Source organism: Asterias rubens, chromosome 13, assembly GCF_902459465.1.
Source record: "Asterias rubens chromosome 13, eAstRub1.3, whole genome shotgun sequence".
NCBI lineage: Eukaryota > Metazoa > Echinodermata > Asteroidea > Forcipulatida > Asteriidae > Asterias > Asterias rubens.
The window spans coordinates 10,089,922-10,110,289 of NC_047074.1; the positions used below are offsets into that span (position 1 = coordinate 10,089,922).

The 20,368-nt window shown below is 37.7% G+C and overlaps 1 protein-coding gene across 1 annotated transcript in view; it reads right to left on the bottom strand.

Annotated features, from left to right (window-relative positions):
* Window positions 1–19,807, bottom strand: part of LOC117298785 (cholinesterase 2-like) — a 34,083-nt gene extending 14,276 nt beyond the window's left edge. The window contains exon 1 of the mRNA XM_033782116.1: window positions 19,280–19,807. The gene's annotated coding sequence lies outside the window, so the exon portion shown is untranslated. The remainder of the gene's footprint in view (window positions 1–19,279) is intronic.
* Between the last annotated feature and the right edge of the window lie 561 nt (window positions 19,808–20,368).

A 20,368-nucleotide genomic window follows, 5' to 3' on the forward strand; every position in this document is an offset into this window, starting at 1 on the left:
CCAGTGTCCAGTGTCTAAAGACACTGGAAAGCTTTGGTAATTGTAAAATACCAGTATTCTCTCTTGGTGTATCCCAACATGCATAAAATAACAAACCTGTGAAAATGTTGACTCTACTGATCATCGACGTTGCAAAGAAAAACAAAACTGTAGCATTACCCGTCGAGTCAAAATACTGACACTTCACTTGCCGTGCGCGTTCAATGGATGGTGGAGCTAAAGCAAAGTTAAAAGTTTATTCACTCCCGGTATTGGAGTTTGCTTTCTACTCTAGTAGATAGCACACAGCGCTCCATTCACCACATGCGTCTATTGCCTCGCCGCGAAAATGTCACGAGAGAGCTATTATTAACCCGTCATCTGATATCACAGCACAATTGTCGCCTTACAAATAACACCGGGTGCCAATGTCATCTATGACTGATCCCTGTTTAGCGGCGAGTCGGGAAACAGATCTGTCCTCGCGCTCGTAAACCCGAATTACTCCGAATTACTTTTGATACCGAAGACCCGGCGGTTTTGGAAACCAGTCGCTGGTGAGAGGTTCGTACGATATTGACGTTAATTGGAGGCCCGTGCGACGGTGGGGCGTGAGTGGAAAATTGAAGAAAAAAAAATCAAACAAATGTTTACAGAAAACGCAACGTATGGCCGTGTTCTGTTTAGCTCTGATGTGCATTTTACGGTTGCTTAATCAATCCATTACACTCTAAATGTAATAATCAATATTTACATTTAAAATTCAATGTTTTAGAACTGAGTTTTAAATGCTTAAAGGCAGTGGAAACTATTGTAAATTTCTCAAAATAATTATTAGCATAAAACCTTGCTTGGTGAAGAGTAATGGGGAGAGGTTGATGGTATAAAATATCGTGAGAAACGGCTCCCTCTAAAGTGCCATAGTTTTCGAGAAAGAAGTAATTATCCACGAATTTGATTTCAAGACCTCAGATTTAGAACTTGAGGTCTCGAAATCAACCATCTAAACGCACACAACGTCCTGTGACAAGGATGTTTTTTCTTTCATTATTATCTCGCAACTTCGACCAATTGAGCTCAAATTTTTACAGGTTTCTTATTTGATGCATATGTTGAGATACACCAAGCGAGAAGACTGATCTTTGACAATTACCAATAGTGTCCAGTGTCTTTTACACTGTACATACTCAATACTTTTACGAGGGTAAAACCGAAATTAATACTTTCTTTAAATCCCCGATTTAAATTGAACATGTATTAAACCCCTGTAGTTTGTTGACGTGTTTTGTATTCACCAGTCATGGTATGACGTCACAGTAAAGCAATACAGGGATCCAGATGTGTCTGCATGACAGCAGAGCTGTGGATATGTGGTACATGATGAACACGTAACGTTTCAGTGAAAATGAATCTACATTTTAGTCAATCCAAACTTAGCAATACAGAAATTATAAATAAACAATGGTCCGGTGGTCAGGCATGGATTCTCATTAAAGCCATTATACACTTTTGGAACAGAAACAAAATAAAAGTTCACAGATTTATAAATAACTTACAGGGTTTACAGAAGGTAATGGTGAAAGACTTCTCTTGAAATATTAGTCTATGAAATGCTTTACTTTTTGAGAAAACATTAAAACAATTATCAATTATTGATAGCAAAAATTACGGATTTATATTACACACATGTGATGACACGGCGAAACGTGCAGAAACAAGGGTGGGTTTTCCCGTTATTTTCTCCCGACTCCGATGACCGATTGCGCCTAAATTTTCACAGGTTTGTTATTTTATATATAAGTTGTGATACACAAAGTGTGGGCCTTTGGACAATACTGTTTACCGAAAGTGCCCAATGGCTTTAAAGGCAAAGTATACATTGGGTGTGGGAACCGTTTGATTGTTTTAATGATATTATACGCCTCTCTTATAATTTATGCGTGACGTCAAAATTCTTACCCAAAATGAGGCTATAGTCGCAAGCCCCCATCACTTTCAGTGGCTGCGCCCATCGCCTCGTTTTGGGTTAGCATTGTGACGTACCTCATGCATAAACATAGGGTGCGTTCGTTTAGCTTCCCTGGGTCGACCCTGGTGTGTGACGTTTTTTTTTCCAGGACGAACGTGTGCAGATAATTACCCACGTTCGTCCTGGAGAAAAAAAAACCGCCACACACCGGGGTCGACCCAGGGAAGCTAAACGAACGCACCCAATAAGAGAGGCGTATAGTGTAGATACTATCAACATTGTGCAAATTTCTAAATATCGCCAAAAATCGGGAGCAGCTTTGTTCACAAAAATCCGTAACTTGAAAACACAATCGGATACACGTTTCATAGATTTAATTTGTGTTAATCCCTTTCTATTGTGAACGGCTGCAGTGCTTCTTATACCAATGGTCATCATTATTTTGGTGTCCAAAGTTGTACCCATTCTTTTAAGGAGCCATACTACATTAAAATCAAGGTAGACAAACAATGAGCCTTTTTTAAATATGGTGGAAAATATGCTACGACAAAAGTGGAAGGTTTGGGTTCATTTGTGTGTATACAACCAAACCAAAACAGTACACTCATATCACGTCCGCCATACCTCAAAAAGACTAATTACATTTTGCAAGCGTTTACTAATTGCTCAGATTACTGTTCGTGATATAATTGCTAATGTGTTACAAACAATGCAAATCAACTACAACTTTGAGTTGTTCGAACAGATTTAGCGTCCGATAGTTAGGAACTACAGTTCCTTAAAGATGTCCATGAATTAAACACAGATGTTTCTTTTTATAGGTAGTCTTCTTATAGCAATATAGACAAACGCGCAGGTCAATATTCAATTTCCCAAGCGCACTAAACATCAGCTTTAAAGGGAGTAGACACTATTGGTAATTACTCAAAATAACTATTAGCATAAAACCTTACCTGGTAACGAGTAATGGGGAGAGGTTAATATATAAAACACTGTGGGAAACGGCTCCCTCTGAAGTAATTTGGGAAAGAAGAAATTGTCCACGAATTTTATTTCGAGACCTCAGATTTAGAGGTCTTGAAATCATGCATCTGAAAGCACACAACTTCGTGTGACAAGGGTGTTTTTTTCTTTCATTATTATCTCGCAACTTCGTCGACCGATTGAGCTCAAATTTTCACAGGTTTGTTATTTCATGCATATGTTGAGATACACCAAGTGAGAAGACTGGTCTTTAACAATTACCAATAGTGTCCATAGGTCAAGTACAACTTTGGTCTTGGGACCGTTCTCGTTTTAATACTATTGTATATGTAAATGTCTACCATAAAACTTACATTTCATGGAAATGAAAACTTTCATTTAATAAGTGGTCCCGTTTTTTAGATATCGCCCAAGCTCAAAATCCTAAACAAATAATATACATGCAGGAAGAATATTCCCTACCAGAAATACATAATCCTATTTAGGGGCATAACAACTTATGTATCCTTATTTCATAAAACGTATTGTATTATCAAAAGCTGCTGCAGGCTTCTAGCCAATAGTTCTTTAATATTGTCATTAGTTTTAATAGTGACTATCAAACGTATACCTTCCCTTAATAAACGTATGCAGACCTCGCACACACGTGACTTAGCGTTAAGGTCAAGGGAAGGACGCGTGGGCAGTATGTATGACGTCATTCGGCATGCCGTGTTAAGGATGGGTCATTCTATCACATAGCCGTCTTGTAAATCAAAATTGAAGGCGACTTGGATCGTGCCCAGCACCTGTAATCATTTCTCCCTTCAAAACTGATCCATCGTTTCCCGTGGATGGAGATATTGTGAATGTTGAGTTGGTAAATATTACTCCACTGTTATATATGACAGGAGGGGAATCAATTTGCAATACAAAGGTCATAATTGATATCGTGTGCAGTTGCGTGTTTTGTTTTCTTCATTAGAATGGTATTAAAAAGCTGCAGCAATATAAATTGTAATTTGAAAACAGTCGATATATAACCGGGGTCGGTTGTGTAGGTTTATTAGTAGAATGCATTGGTTATAATAGCTTGTATAGGGTGTTCATGTGTGATTTTAGGCAATGGGACTGAACATAAAAGGACTCTCACGGGATGAGGACTTGAGTCAAGTCTATACCAAGTTTTCTGCACAAGTTGCCTCGTGTGATCAGTCTCTATTAGAATTGAGATAAATTGCAGGACTGTTCTCTTCCGGAATTCCCTTTACTGATGTAACTACCGTCAATGAGTATGACATCAGTAGTCCTCTGCACGGAAAGCATCTCTGATACATTCCATCAACAAACAGCTCGGGGAATGTATCAATCTTCCTTTCTAAGACGTTTCCTCTCTCAGCATCAACAACACAATTTCCTTATCTACGACTGTAGGGCAAGCTTGTCGAAACGTTGAAACGTTTAAAGCAATCGCACAAGATCGGTAAACAGTATTGTCCAAAGGTCCACATTTCGTGTATCACAACTTATATAGAAAATAACAAACCTGTGAAAATTTAGGCTCAATCGGTCATCGGAGTGGGAGTTGGGAAAAAATAACGGGAAAACCCACCCTTGTTTCCGCACGTTTCGCGATATCGAGAATTGATAATTGTTTTAATGTTTTCTCAAAAAGTAAAGCATTTCATGAAATAATATTTCATGGGAATACCCCAGTACCTTCTGTAAACCATGTAAGTTATTTGTAAATTTGTGAGCTTTTAATTGTTGTTCTATTTAGAATGTGTCAATGGCTTTAAGAACTCACACCGCAGAAGGGAGTTTAATAGTCAGTAGTCCCGGCCGATTTTCTATCTTCGCCTTGATAATAGAATAAGTGGGGGCAGTTCTGCAAAGAACTGGTAAGTCTCCCGAATTCCTAAAATTTACTGTGCGATAGTAGTAGAGAAATTTCCCGAGTTATATGCTCCGAATCAGTGGTAAACATATAGCCAGACATTAGCTCTAGCCAGTAGATATACACTGGTGTTACTGCAACCCAAACATGCCTCACAATGCTATGCCTCAAATCCCAAATAAGATTCATCATTTATGCATATTTCCATCTTAATTGCCTCAACAACACCGTGAGATAAACATAATTTTATTTAAGTATACATAGTTATTGTAAATAATTAGCATGGACATCTTTGTAGCTTCGTTTGGTTGTGCGTGTTTCTTTCCATGTTCATACTATTTCGTCTAACTTTTTGGTTTATGGAATTGTTACACTGTAATTTTCACGACATTTCTGTATTGGTGGTTATCTCCACCAGATTGTTTAAGTCTCACGCGTTTTCAAATAAATTAATCAGGATCTGTTGTTAAAGTGCGCAATTTTTTAAAATTTACGTGGCTCCCATAATGATTAATCTCTACTAATAAATTTATTTTTTAGATAAATGGTGGCACCAAAGTGATCCAAAAAATATTAGACTTACATGGTTTGCTAAGTTAAAGGGAAGGTACTTGTTGGTAGTTACTCAAAACAAATATTAACATAAAAACTGACTTGGTAACAAGCATTGGAGAGCTGTTGATAGTATAAAACATTGTGGGAAATGACTCCCTCTGAAGTAAATTGAGAAAGAGGTAATTTCACACTAAAATAATAAAATACTTCTAGCAAGAAGTCTTTTATTCATATCTGAAAGCACACAAATTCGTCCAACAGGGGTGTTTTTTCTTTCATCATTTCCTCGCAACTTCGATGACCATTATTGGGCCCAAATTTTCACAGGCTTGTTATTTTATGGTTATGATGGGATACACCAATTGAGAAGACTGATCTTTGACAATTACCAAACGTGTACCTTCGCTTTAATAAGGAAGCCAGTGTCTGCAGCCAGGGTGCTACACAAATAATACAAGATATTACACAACCAGCCTAATTAAAAATCGCCGAAAATCAACGTGCTTCAATCTACAGTCGATTCCATGAAGGTTATAACACGGCCGTCGATTTCACCAAACTCTTCCTAACTTAGGATTTATCTTATAGGACTTAGGACGGGTTCAGTTCCGTATCCAAATACGTAGGACGCATTGAACCCGTCCTAAGTTAGGACGGGTTACTCGTCCTATTAACTCGAGTTAGGATTGATCCTAGCGTTTCGTGAAATCGGCTGCAGGATTCGTAAGGATACCAAACCGTCTCCTGAAAACGAGCATATAGTACACTGTTCGAAACGTCGAGACCAAAACCGGCTCTTTTCAGAGCCACCACTTCTTCCAACTAAGATTTTACTCATGGTTGTACCCCGAGCCTATTATTCATATTTATTTTTATAGTACTCTTATCTGAAACCAAACCAACAACATTTACATTTTAGTCTGAAAGTTGGACTTAGTAATTTTTACATGCAAAAACTGTTTTCTTCTTTTTTCAAAAACATTTTAAAAGTAAATCAAAACGTAAACAATAAAGTAACAAATCCGCAGCTGAAAATAAGGAAAATTGTTTGCAAGTTGAAAATGTAACACTTGTTTTACTTACACAATGGATCAACCCTGCCTGTAAGAATGTACCAAGTGGTGATTCATGGGTTCTCAGATCTTCTTCTAAAATATTAGAGTGATACATTATCATACCAAACGAATAAATCCAAAATATTAGTTTGCTGACGCTTTTGGTTTGGGAGTTATCAGTTATCAAAGTATCAAAGCCTTCGTGAAACGAATAGTACATTCCCTGTGAACACAAAAATGTACGCCAAGGTCATCCCAACAAAAGAATTTTTTTTTTTAAACCTCCAGTTGGGCTTATAACAAAAGTAAAACAAAGAAATTGGGATCTCGTTGGCGCGTCATGTTACGCGCACCTGAACCTTTGACGAACAGTGCCCTCGTGCCATTTTCAACGCCATTTTCAGCTATATAGTACATTAAAAACATGTGAAATTTTAGTTTATAAATCTGCTTGAACAACAACTGAATTGTTCAAATGTTTTCAAATCAATAAGGAAATCGAGTCATTTGACTATGAGTATTTTAAATCGTGTAAAAACATTCATTTCGAATACCCTTATCCAGCGCTTTTTTTTTGATAGATTTGCTAAAACCTTTGTTACGTAATCACGAAACATTCAGAAGTGTACAAAATATATCAAAATTATATTTAAATGGTGAACAAACGCATTAGAAACAAGTTAAAATAGCATTTCCGTAAAAAAGAAAATTTCACCCAAGTAGCTGTTTAATTCCTCGTCCACGGACAAGCCATCTTTAAAGGATTCGGGTACTTTTTCAAAATGTCCACAGATTAACATTAAACTTACAGAGTTTCCCTTCAAAGATTACTAACTAACGTTGTGTAGTTTTTGAGAAATGAGTAAAACAAGTCACAAAATAGTTTTGGTCTCATGAGACCAAAATTATTTTAGCATGTAAAATCCTCTTAACCAGTTATGATATTATACCAAAACCATAGCATAACTGGTTTTGCGTTTTGAAAAGCTAAAACTGAGACGAAAATTATTACTTTTACTCATTTCTCAAAAACTACAGCGCCTCAGTAAGTAAAATTTCAAGGGAAGCTTTCTACTATAATAATTTTCAAACTGTGTAAGTTTAATATATCTGTGGACATTGTGTTTTTTGTTAGGAAAAAGCACATACCCTTTAAACTCATTCCCGGGCTCCAAGGAATAGAACTTTCCAAAAAAAATAATTTTGTTTCAGAGAACCGTTGAGCATAAGCCATCGGATTAAATGGCAGGATGGAGCGAACACTTATACCATACGCTGCCGGCAGTTCGTAATGGGTTCACGCCATGTTCATGCATCTAATTAAATTAGGATTTTTGTTTTCTTTCTCGGCTGTGCTTTTTGTAATACAAAAAATAATTTACAATAAAAGGGCTACTGCACTGTGCAATCTATAGCAGACGTGTTTTGGTTTTTTTTTTAATGTTTTCATCACCAATTATTTTTTGATTCACGCCATGTTCATGCATCAACCCCGATGCAAATTTATTATCTGCGGCTGCAAAAACATAGGATTCGAACTGCCTCTAGATACCGGGCAATCTCGGTAGTCTAGTTGCTCTGGAGTTGCAAAGATCGTGGGTTCGAATCCCATCCGAGTAATATGTATATGATTTTTGTTTTCACAGGACTCGGGAAAGTACTGAGTATACACTGCTAACACACATCGGTGTATGGGTAAAAAACTAAAATTAATATTCCCTATCCTCGATGCAAATTTAACATCTATTATATAAACAATATTTATTCATGATTTCCGTCGCACTAATTGGATTAAATCTTTACTCTTTAAGGCTGCACTAGTGCCTTTTTTCTTCAACTCTCACATCCCAGACGCAATAAATTATGCATGATATGAAACTGACTAGCCTTATTTTCAGCAGGATAAACGTAATGGTGCGGAGTGTAACAATCCTACGGTTTATCGATTCCGAACCCGTAGACTTGATACTCGGGAATGCCCTTAACAGAGAGCGACATTGATTACGGGTGGTATCGTGTTTAAATGGTCCGAAGAAAAGTCACATTCTAAGAAAACCCGGTGGCTGTTTCATGTAGGCCGGTTTTATGCAGCTCAGGTTTTTGTAGTGCATTGTTGGTTGATTGCAAACATTCCAATACACATGTATTTCTGTTATCAACACATATCAAGATGACCAAAGGCCAAAATCGCTTCAACGTTCAAAGTTAAAGGAACACGTTGCCTTGGATCGGTCGAGTTGGTCTTTGAAAAGCGTTCGTTATAATATGCATATGGGTAGAAAGATGCTGTAAAAGTAGAATACAATGATCCACACAAACATGCCTCGAAATTGCACGGTTTTCATTTTACCTCGTCGACTAACACGGTCGGCCATTTATGGGAGTCTGAAAGATGGTATACACATAATGAATGTTTATGAGTGCAATGGTGCAAATATGTTCATGAGTTGAAAGATGGAATGTTCTATTCAACATCCAAGTAGATCTTTGTCATTTTGATTGAAAGATACAACTTTCAAAACAAACAAAGCGTAGGCCTCCAATTTTTAATTGTAGAAGACAAATGCTAGTAAGTTTACTAATATGCCTTGCTGCGTTACCGAGGACAACGCGCACGCAGTGATGTTTTTACTCAGCTTTTTCGTTCCATCCGAAAAGTACCATTGCACGCTGGCAGCGTGCAATGGTACTTTTCGGATGGAACGAAAAAGCACGGTGAGTGACTTAGCGTGCAATGGTACTTTTATTTGCTATCACGTGACGGACAATCCTCCAATCAAATGGCAAGGATCTGCTTGGGTGTTATATAAAATGTTCTATTCAACGAGGCAGAGCCGAGTTGAATGGAACATTTCATCTTTCAAACTCCCATAAATGGCCGACCGTGTTAGTCGACGAGGTAAAAGGAAAACCGTGCAATTTCGAGGCATGTTTGTGTGGATCATTGTATTCTACTTTTAAATTATCTTTCCAACCATTATGCATTTTATAACAAACGGTTACAAACGCTTTTTTATAGACCAACTCGTCCGATCCAAGGCTACGTGTTCCTTTAAGTTACACAAGTATAACGAATAAAAGATTTAGTATCAGCAATACAAGCACAGCAAATTGACAAATAATTTAACTTGAGAGTAGAAAACGGCAAACGAGGATCAAGCGAGATGGTTATTGTAGTCTCGTGTATCTTGTTTTCTTCTTGTAGGCCTATCTTTTTTTTTTCGTTCTTTTTTTTTCCTTCTTGTTTCACTTCTTCTTTTTTTTTTTTCTTTTTTTTTTTTGGCTTCACTTCTGTGTGATCACACTCTGTCCCATAACGATGCTCAAAATGATTGACAGTACAACAAATCATTTTTAAAATTGGATGATGGACATTCACATTAGATTTGTACAGCGAATATCAATGTTGCTTTTAAGATATTGGATATTTAAAATTCACGTATATGTTTGTACATCGATATTGGACAATTTTTCATTCCCGTTGTACAGTGATTGATTACCTTGTACAATGGACAATCGCTAAGTTTGAATAGTGAATGTCTGCGTTTTGTATGTACATCGGTATTGATATTAGACTTGCCCATAAACATTATAGGTAACTTTACTGTTATTACGGAGGCAAGCAACTACTAAACCCTTTGGTCGGGTTTCGGACGATATGCTATAGTGTGAATCACAAACAGCACTGGTATCGAAATTATAAACATAACTATTATTGTGAAGTTTAGTCAGTGTGAAATGTGATGTTAAAACCATCATCTATAATTGCTTGATGATATTTCAAGATGCCTGAATAACATAAACACTTCGTTAAAGAGAGAGTTTCAAGATCGAATAAACCATCCAGATTGCCTATGCACATTTATACAAAAGGGCCAAATGGCATAATAATAGTTTGGGAGCATTTACAAACTTGTCAAGTTGGTTTTTACCTGACACCGTGGTGTGTATTGCAAGAACTGTATTTGCAGTACTTTCTCGAAGTCGCAGACACTGCTCTAGAATTGCAAAGGTTACGGGTTCGACTCCCACAAGAGTAAACTGATTTTTTTTTCTTGATAGAACTCGAAAGGGTACCGAGTATACAGTGCTTAATAACATATATCGATGTAAGGGTAAAACCAAAATAACATTCTGTATCCCACAAATTTCAAACCGACTTTTATTATTATTATTATTATTATTCATTCGGCCAAGATTTCAACAAACAGTACAATATACAATATTACCGTACTAAAGAAATAGAACAGTATAACAAACAATGAGTGTAAACTTAAGACACCTAGAACAATTGTAAACCAATGATTGAATGAGACAGAGCACTGGCAATCAAGCAAGACAATTATAAAAACAGACAGGACAAGCCCATTCTAAGATGGCCAGGATTAATAAAAGTGAACCTAACCACTGTGACTCGAAAGGTTACCAATCCAATCTTAAAATGGGAATAGAATCTTCTTCTTTTTCTGACATAAAACAGCCGTTCGGTCTACTGACTGTGACAAAACTTCTAATCCATAAGGCATAACTGTCGGCAATTCCGGCTGTATGATTAAATTATAAAAACAAAACGGTGAGTTAAAGCAACCACACAGTGCCAAGATCGATAGCGAGGGTAGAGAGAGAGGGGTGTCTCGAGTGACTTCACTCTTAAAGGCTACGGAAAACCTTTGGTAATTGTCAAATAACAGTATTCTCACTTGGTGAATCCCAACGTATGCGTAAAATAACAAACCTGTGAACATTTGGACTCAGTTGATCATCGAAGTTGCAAGAGAACAATTATTGAGAAATTACCTCTTTTAAAAAAATTTCAGAGAATGCAATTTTCTTACAATGTTTTATACTATCAATAGCTCTCCAAGTCCAAGTACCACGTAAGCTTTTACGCTACTATTATTGTGAGAATTATAACGATGTAAAATACCTTTAAACAGACCAGGAAACATTGAGCTGTAAGAAACGCCGTATGTTAAATGTGGTCCTTGGATTTTCCTAAAACTGGTCATGTGTTAATTGGTTTGTTCCATAAAAAGAAAACATTCAAATGGGATGAATAGTATGACAAACGGTGGGTTGAATTGCACTGGAACATGTATTACAAAATCAGAACATTAAACAATCAACCAGCCCTCGACCAAAAAGAATGAGACTTCAAAAATAAACGTAATCTAAGGGACACATTATGTGGATGTAAAAGCCAACAATGCAATCCATGGTCTTGTTCTATAGCAAGTACATTTGGCTATAATATGCATAGTGTGCGATAACAAGTACACTCTAAAAACTAATGAGTTGAATCCAACACTTGCATGAGTTTGGTGAGTGACTACACTTTGGAAGTGTAGGATCTAGCATTTTTAATTTTTGATCCAATGCAAAAAGGGTTATTCTACAATATTTAAGTGTTACTTCAACATTCAAAAAAATTCCTTTGAATTGTTGGATCAGCTTTTTACACGTCTTAAACTGGCACTTAAATTATTGACCGTATACTTTAAAAAGCTGGATTTAACATGTAAAATGCTGGATTCAACACTTTCAAAGTGTAGGTACTCACCGAAATCATGCAAGTGTTGGAATCAACTTATTAGTTTTTAGAGTGTATACATAGTTTGCGATAACGTGTGTCTACTTGCTGGGTAGATTATGTTCTTTTGAGAACTTGTCTTGCTTTATGTTCTACTACCACGGAATAGTTTTTTTCGGAACGCCCATGTTGGTCTTTTCAGTACTGACAAGTTTGTTAAGTTAACACAACCATGTCGGACATCGAGGCAGTGTCGTGGCCGAGCGGTTAAGTGCACCGAATTCAAACTCTGGTGTTTCCGATCAGCCGAGTGTGGGTTCGAATCCCCAGCCGTGACACTTGTGTCCTTAAGCAAGACACTTAACCGTTGCTTCGTTCTTCGGATGGGACGTAAAGCCGTTGGTCCCATGTGTTGAGTATAACGCATGTAAAAGAACCCAGTGCACTTTTCGAAAATAGAAGGGGTTCGCCCCGGTTTAGCACCCGTATAAAGTGCTAAACAATTGGGTCTCAAAAATCATCACTGCAATTACCTATCTTTCTGAAAGTTTGTATATACTCAGCGCCTTGAGTACATTGTTTGGTAGATACGTGCGCTATACATAAGACTTCGATATTATTAATATTTATTATTATTATTATTATTATTATTATTATTATTATTATTATTAATCACACTGCTGATCCGGATTCCGGCTCGAAATGTTACCGGAACTAGTAGGATTGGTTTGTAGATCCGTATCCCGGAGCAAAATGATCGTGTCCGTCAACCAGAACTAATTGCAAACCCGGATTTACCCGGAGCTCTACTCCTCTAGTACATTTTGTCGTCGTGCACCATCGGAATCAAAATGAATATGTGCTTAGTTCCAGGTATGGCAGTATCTGGGTTTGCTTTAATATTTCACTGTGAAAAAAAACGTGGCTTATAAAGGCCCTGTACACTATTGGTTAACAATAGAAAGTGTTCACAGATTCACACATAACTTTCATGATTTAAAGAAAGTAACGGTGGAAAGGGTTCCTTTAAGGACACTGGACACCTTTGGTGTATCTCAAAATATGCATAAAATAACAAACCTGTGAAAATTTGAGCTCAATCGGTTATCGAAGTTGCGAGATAATCATGAAAGAAAACACACCCTTGTCACACGAAGCTGTGTGCTTTCAGATGCTTGATTTTTTTGGCCTCAAAATCTAATTTTGAGGTCTCGAAATCATAAAAATGCTAACAATTATATTTTGAGTACTTGTGTCTAGTGCCTTTAATATTTCATTGGTTATAAAAATGACGTGGCTTAATAAAATAAACAACAACATTCCAGAAACTGTGACCGTCATATTAAAATAAACAACTAGTCGTAGAATCCATAGTATGTTATGAATATGCACTTTCCAGACGTTGAAAGTGAAAAGATATCATAATAATAGACCACAAGGAACACTGACTGTAAATGTTGAAATGGTGTTAAACAAAGATACCAGCCTGGGATTTAGACCATCAATTAATTTCAGACACCGTTTCATTTTAAAGCAAATTCCACCATTATGTGAGATGATAAACTCTACAAATATGATTTAATTGCATCAGAGCCAGTGATGTAAAACACAAAAATAATAGTAACGTGTTCTGTTTCATGGAATATGGATGTTATTTCAGTGATTTTGCTTTTTTAAATACATTTAACCGTCATGTTTGGTCTGTCTTCGTTCTTGCTACCTCCATGGGTATTGCGGTAAAACTGTTTTTAGCGTGCGATTGAGCCATTGTTGTCCCCTTCTGAAGGGTACTTTCAATTTTCTAAAATCTTCACGATATAATCGTAGTATCGGCGATATTTACCCGACGATATCTCGCCAGCCAAAATGTTCGACAACGTCCAGGTTTTACTGCACAACAAGCACGATTAGTATAAATCGAGTTCAAAGTTGTAACTTGGTAAGCCTTCAGACCAATATTGTTTTCAAAGAAAATGTGATGCAATCTTAATTAAATATTTTTTAAACAGAAGCACAAACAACGTTTTATTGCATTAGATAATTCAATACTTGTGTATGGGGAATGAAATATTGCCCTGGGGAAAGAAAGAGAAAAACCAAGTGAAATTAATCCGTGTATAATTTGCATATTAGATTAGTGCATTATGAGACAATCCTGTCTGGAGTCAAGTTACATCGTTTAAAAACGCACCGGGTATAAATCTGAACTGACTGAAAAGATACAACCTCAAACGCATCGTGATAAAGAAGAAAATGTACATTGGCAGAGCCATGTCACAAGACTCAACAATAGCTCTTGATTTTTGTCCCCAACCCTTCGCTCTGTGCCTTTAATGTGACTTGCTGTGCAATTATTTGTTTTATCTAATTTGTCGCTGGCACTAGCCAGTTTGCCCTTTTAATGTATAAAAACAAATTGTAATTCTTGATGTTTTTTGTAATTTTTAAACATTTCTATTTTTTATGAATCTCTGTATTTTAAAATTAATTCAGCTTAACAGCTGCGATGTTTGAATGTGTTTTAATAAACCAATAATAACAAGAAGTCACTTTACAGGCAAGTAGTTTCAGGCAACTGTTATGGGTAGAAAAGCAAGTTATGTTTTAATGTTCACATAATTTTGTTGAGGATTGTAAAACATCGTTAGAAAATTAACTCCTGTTTAGGGTGATTATTCGTTTAAAGACATATTTGTTTTAACTTGATGTGCTAACGAAGGCTTCCCTTTACAATTGGTTGCCGTCATGTTGCCTTTAAACAGTGCCCTGTGCAAAAGGTATTGTGGGTTAAGTTTTATTCAATTTATTTTTGTATTGTTTAATTTTAACTTATCTGTCTGCTTCTGTCTATGCGCTCTTGAAAGTGTGCAAATATGAAACAATGAACATCCATTCTACGGTAATATAAACGGTGTCAATGTTACCTCCTTTTGATTAAAGATAGGCAATGTATGACGAATTTAGGAAGAAAAAAACGCGAAGAAGAAAAAATTTCCAGAAAAAAAATGTAGGTTTCCCAAAACACTACCACGAGCAAAGTGCGTTCATTTTCGGTAACCTTTCAAAAACCAGGGGAAACAGAAATTAGGTTTCCAATCTACCACGCGCAAAGTGTGCTCATTTTCGGTACCTTCTTGAAACCAAGGACAAAACAAAAAAAAGAGGGACCACAAAAAACAACTCCATAGGGGAAGTCAGAGGGAAATATATGTACAAAGTCTACTGTGAACTGTTACGTGCATGGACAGGGGTAAGAACAAAAGAATTTCCAAGAAGGGTGCATTTTTTTTGAAGTCCACACAGTGTTTATGCACCCGGCATTTTGTTCTCAGCTCCACTCTGTGCAAACTAAATCAAAACTTTGGAAAAGAACAACATGTCTGAGCAGTATTTTGTGTGTACAAAAAGTCTTTGTAAAACTGGACTGGACTTTTTTTTTTATTTTTATAATAATCACTTAGTTATTTGTACTGCATTTGTTAGCCCACACCTCTCCCCAACAACTGTAGCTCTCTTCGTATACAAAAAATAAACAAGATATAACCGTACCATTGAACCACTGGGTTCTTGAAGTTGTTATAGATTTTTTTCTTTCTTATTCTAGGTCGACGGATTGAACTTCAGACTCGCCATCTTTTCATCTTCCGGGCACGAACCAAATTAGAGAAAGTGTGGCCAATCTCGTTTAAAGCCGCCAATCTCACCCTCCATTGCATTGATCATGATCCGGGCTAGTGTTGCATGAGGATTAGTCTCACGACCCGCTAATTAAATTGAGCCGGATTAAAATAAAATGAAAATGTATTTATGGAAGTATCTATCCGGAACGTAGCCAGATATGCTTTTACTTCATCTTCAAACCAGCCGAAATATTCCTGGGGAAAAAATGTTCACTGGCAATATTAAAGTCACCTGGAAGTGGTATTTTTTCAAAATAAGCTTTTGTCACTAATATATGTGTTTTGATGAGTGGAATGTGAATAAACAGTTAACTAAGGTTTTAAAAAATCAGTTCTTATGTTATTTACAAATTTAAGAGTAGACCCCGACCCGAGAGGGCGCTGTTCGTGACGTCAATTGAGGCAGACTTTGCCTGTATTGCGTAGAGTAAACACATTTGCAAAGTACATGTACGGACCAAGTCGTGAGTTTGTACGTTTCAAAAAACAAATTTTTTTTTTTCCGGCAATGCCGACCAGGTGTATTGCTGCTGAATGCAGAAAAACACTTTTTGAAATGTATACAACTCACGACTTGGACGTACATGTACTTTGCAGGTGTTTTTACTATACGCATTGCCGGCAAAGTCTGCCTCGATTGACGTAACAAAAGGGGTAGGCGGAGTCAGCCCCCCAAACAACTTTATATATTTTTTAAACATATAAATCGTGACAAACAATTACTAAAAAAAAATGTTTTATTGTTCGTAAGCATATACTCTTATGTTTGAAAGAAAACAAATTCTATTTCCAGGTGACTTTAAAGGAAGTGGACACTATTGGTAGTTACTCAAAATAATTGTTGGCCTTTTACTTGATGAAGAGTTTTGGGGAGAGGTTGATAGTATAAAACATTGTGAGAAACGGCTCCCTCTGAGAATTTTTATACGAATTTGTCTTCGAGACCTCAGAATTAGATTTTGAGGTCTCGAAATCAAGCATCTGAAAGCACACAAATAGTGTGACAAGGGTGTTTTTTACTTTCATTATTATCTCGCAACTTTGACGACCAATTGAGTTCAAATTTTGTTATTTTATGCAAATGTTGAGATACACCAAGTGGAAAGACTGGTCTGTGACAATATTACCAATTGTGTCCACGGTCTTTAAAGGCAGTGGACACTATTGGTAATTGTCAAAATCCAGTCTTCTCACTTGGTGTATCTCAACATGTACATAAAATAACAAACCTGTGAAAATTATAGCTCGATTGGTCGTCGGAGTTGCGAGATAACTATGAAAGAAAAAAACACCCTTGTCACACGAAATTGTGTACTTTCAGATGCTTGATTTCGAGACCTCAAGTTCTAAACTTGAGGTCTCGAAATCAAATTCGTGGAAAATTACATCACTTCAGAGGGAGCCGTTTCTCACAAGGTTTTACACTATCAACCTCTCCCTATTACTAGTTACCAATTAAGGTTTTATGCTAATAATTTTTTTGAGTAATTACCAATAGTGTCCACTGCCTCTTAAAGGAAAACAACTGTTGTCTGGCAATATTAAGTACTGCATCGGAATCGGATGCCGAATGATTTTAGTAAGTTCCCGTATCTACACATGGGTAATGCTAATTTGGGTGAGTCGATATTAAACTGGTTGTATAGGGTGACTGGATAAAAAGATAATGTTCACCTTTGGTTTGAGAATAATAATATTTTTGATCAAAATTAAAATAAATTTACTCTCTCTTTGCGTCCAGCCTGTTGGACGGCGCAATACATTTACACATGAGAAAAATTACACATAAAACACCTCAAAAGACCGAAGACTTCACAAATTTAGCTTCAAAACGTGATGGAAGAAGAGAAGCGAAAATGGATTAATTTTCACAGGCACAAGGGTGGCGCCACGGTTTGTTTGGGAGCAACAAAACTAATACTGCTTTTCCCGAATAGCAAAAAAAAAGAAAATTCCCAGAAGCAAAGAAACAAAATGCTTCGGATCCAAAAGTAATTACAAACGTCTGAACCAATAAAGCAGTTTAAAATGTCTACACAAACATTGGATTTGCTCTGTACGTCAACACGAGGCAAAACAGCTCCTCCGCAGTGATCTAAAAAGACAGTGCTAGTGTGAAATAAATATTACAGAGGAAACAAATTATGTGGATTATTAAGAAAAAAAGAAAAAAATCAGGAAAGGTTCAACGGTATTTAATACAGAGCTGCCAAACTTGTTCTCACTGGGTGCGTTCGTTTAGCTTCCCTGGGTCGACCCCGGTCTGCCCCGGTACGTTCGAATAGCTTTGACGGGATCACCTGGGTCAGCCCCCAGTGCCCTGCTTGTGGAGTGGGTCACTTGGGGGTGACCTGATGAGGTGCATGCAGTCACCACGAGAGGGCGAGTGTGATCGTTCGATAAGCTCTTGTCAGGGGCCCACCCGAGTGAGTACCGCGGGGTCGACCCAGGGAAGCTTAACGAACGCACCCAGTGTTAACTGTTGGAGAGCTCATGGATCTACCTTACTCGCTAAACTACACTGGCTTCCCATGGAGAAGCTGATGTTCATATCCCGGTTTTACTTGTTCTCACTGTTAACTGTTGGAGAGCTCATGGATCTACCTTACTCGCTAAACTACACTGGCTTCCCATGGAGATTCGCATCCAATTCAAAACTCTTCTATATGTTTTTAAATGTTTGAATGACATTGCTCCACCTTATCTGTATGAAATGTTTCATCTTCGCCAAACCCACCGTCAAGGACTCCGTTCTTCTTCCGATAAAACTCGGCTTAACACTGAAGAGTACAGATTAAAGGAACACGTTGCCTTTGACCGGTCGAGTTGGTCTCTGAAAAGCGTTTGTAACCGTTTGTTATAAAATGCATCATGGTTAGAATGATGATGTAAAAGTAGAATACAATGATCCACACAAATTTGCCTCGAAATTGCGTGGTTTTCCTTTTACTTTGCGAACTAACACGGTCGGCCATTTATGAGAGTCAAACATTTGACTCCCATAAATGGCCGACCGTGTTATTCGACGAGATAAAAAGAAAACCTCACAATTTCGAGTGATACTTGTGTGGATCATTATATTCTACTTTAAAAAAAATCTTTCTAATCATATGCATTTTATAACAAACGGTTACAAACGCTTTTCAAAGACCAACTCGACCGATCCAAGGCAACGTGTTCCTCTTTTAAGGCAAACACGCTTTCTCACACTCTGCTGCTGAACTATGGAATAATATCCCAATTACTGTCCGTAAATCTTCTCGTGTTGTTACTTTTTAAAGATAAAAACTTAAAACTTATCTCTTTCCTGAAGAGTCAATTATTGATTTGTTTCTAGCTAGTTTGTTTTTATTTTATCCTTTTCTTTGTTATTCGCTACCATGCTAACGAAAAGCGCATTATAAATACCTTTTATTATTTGTTATAATTTTGTAGGAGGGAATAAGGGGTATTTGGTTACGAGAGAGCGCCTAACATCTACACAATTTGGACTAATTACCAAAATCAACTGATACCAGGAGCGCGTTGCCACCTACTCCCCGGGCTGAAGTTTGTAAGGATGTAAGGGATTATCAAGCAATGATTCGAAATGACAATGCATTTAGTTCTTGGAAATATGTAGTAAAAAAAAAAAAAAAAAAAAATTCTCACCTGGCAGAAGTTTCTTAGTCGTCTGGATCTCGTGCCAGGGTAAGGTGAAAGTCTGGCCCTCTCCCAGCAATACTTTCCTGAACCACAGAAGAAAGAAATGCACGAACTAGATGTTTACAGAAAGAGTCTAACAGCCAACTGTCTTGAAATATCGAACACGACAATGCTCGCTCGTTTATCGAGAAGAGATAGTGCAGTCAGGCCCATGAGCAGTCTTAGAGAGCAGTGTCGAGCTGTCATCGTCAGCTTTAGCTTTGGCACCAGTGTGTGTATGATAAACTACCCATCGCTCGCCAGCAATCTGCTTGTCAATAGAGGGTGCTCAAGTGCGTGATATCATAGCATAGTGATGCATGTTGGTTCACGCTCGTTGGGGTCTGATAGCCCAGGATGTGGTGCTGCTTTTTAGTGTGTGTCTCTTCACTACTAGCGCGACGAGTGACTGTGATGAAGTCTATCGTGCCTCTTATTCATCTCGCAACGATATTCGTATGTTGCCACTGATTTTCCGCCTCCTCCCGCAGTCAATAAAACATCGACTGAACACTTACCACATAACGACGGCTCTTTCACGTTTTAAACACCCTCTACCATGTATTGGATATAGCCCGCCCTCATCCTCACTCTGCTTGAGTAATAAGTTAAGGGGCTGTGCCGGTGTCCCGGGAAAGTCTGCTGAGAATCTGGGCACCTATTCGGAAATTAACGTTGGCCGAAGGAGGATACTTCAAAAGAGGGCGCAATCAGAAGTAAATTGTACATAACTCGCCGATTGGGGAGGGGGGACACGGAATCTCCTGCCACACCCCTTTCTCACAGCGAGTCTGTGGCCAGACATTGAACTCCGAACTCTCATCCAGTTACCGCAAAAGCGCGCGCGATAATGGACCCCTTGCATCGACGCATTCCCGCCATCTTAGAGCAAGTTCGAGTGTGCACAATGGTTAACTAAAGGTTGACCATTTTGACTCGAACCCAGGCTGGTCGACCATTGGTTGACTACTGTGGTCGACCATTTGGAACCAGCCTCGAGCCCATGGTTTCTTCACTGGTCCCAACAGCATGTTCCATTTAGCGAAAAGGTGGAAG